We start from the raw sequence: 1,061 nt of genomic DNA on the forward strand, positions 1-1,061 counted from the left end.
CAAGTATTTTATCCACTACACCAACAGACAAAAAGATCCCCAGGTTCAACAGAAGCCACCTGAAGAAACTCGGAGGTTACATCGATCAAAATATTGTGGAAATAACTTTCAAGATGAGAACAGTAGTTCGAAGAATTCAAATAATATGAATAATTAATCGTCACCTTAAAAATTGAGAAACATCAGAACAATCTCACCATGCCAAAAAAAAAAAAAGAAGAAAGTTCATAATTCCTATAATACAAAATGTAACAGGATCGTAAAATTCCTGCAAGTAAAGCACCCAAGACATTATGTATGATTCTAAAACAACTTATATACAAATATCAGCGATGCAAATAACCCTAAACCCTTATCTCATGTTATCCTCACATCATGAGATGTTGCACGTTTTTCAACATCAGACATATTCACACCAGTTTACCCAGCCTGGATTAATCCATTGGCTACACAGGTGTATCTTGCTGAACTCGGGAATCTTTCTATTGAACTCGGGAATCTGCATGGAATTTAAAATTTATTTAATCCATGGAGATAGCATGCTCTCGTTCCATCAGCCATGACTGAGTAGAAGTCCTAAGTAATTTGCAATTGTATTTTGAGTGTTGCCTGCACTGAAGATTGAACCTTCAACCTCCAACTGAATTTTACCAAATACTTTATCCACTACGCCACACAAAGCACAATTAAACAACATGGAGGTTTCTATGATGTATTAATAAGTAAGCTTCTATTAAAGAACATGATTTAATTTTAGACACAGGTTAACTCTCTCGCAGTATAGAAAACATCTCTTATCATAATTAATACATATAATTAGGCAATAAATTACTTAACAAAAATGCACTCATTTCGCTTGAGTTGCACATCCATATTTGAATTATAACGGACATACTTGCTCCAAAAAGAATATGAATTGCATCATATCTTTTTAAATATATTAAAGGTTATATAACGGGATAAAAAATACTCTCTTTCACAACGCTATGTCCATCCTTTTTCGAATTTCCAACGACTTTTTCCGTTTCTGAAAGAAAAAAAAAACATCAGTACAAATATTT

Source organism: Euprymna scolopes, chromosome 17 (genome assembly GCF_053919585.1).
Source record: "Euprymna scolopes isolate OS-2025 chromosome 17, ASM5391958v1, whole genome shotgun sequence".
NCBI classification, from domain to species: Eukaryota; Metazoa; Mollusca; class Cephalopoda; order Sepiida; family Sepiolidae; genus Euprymna; species Euprymna scolopes.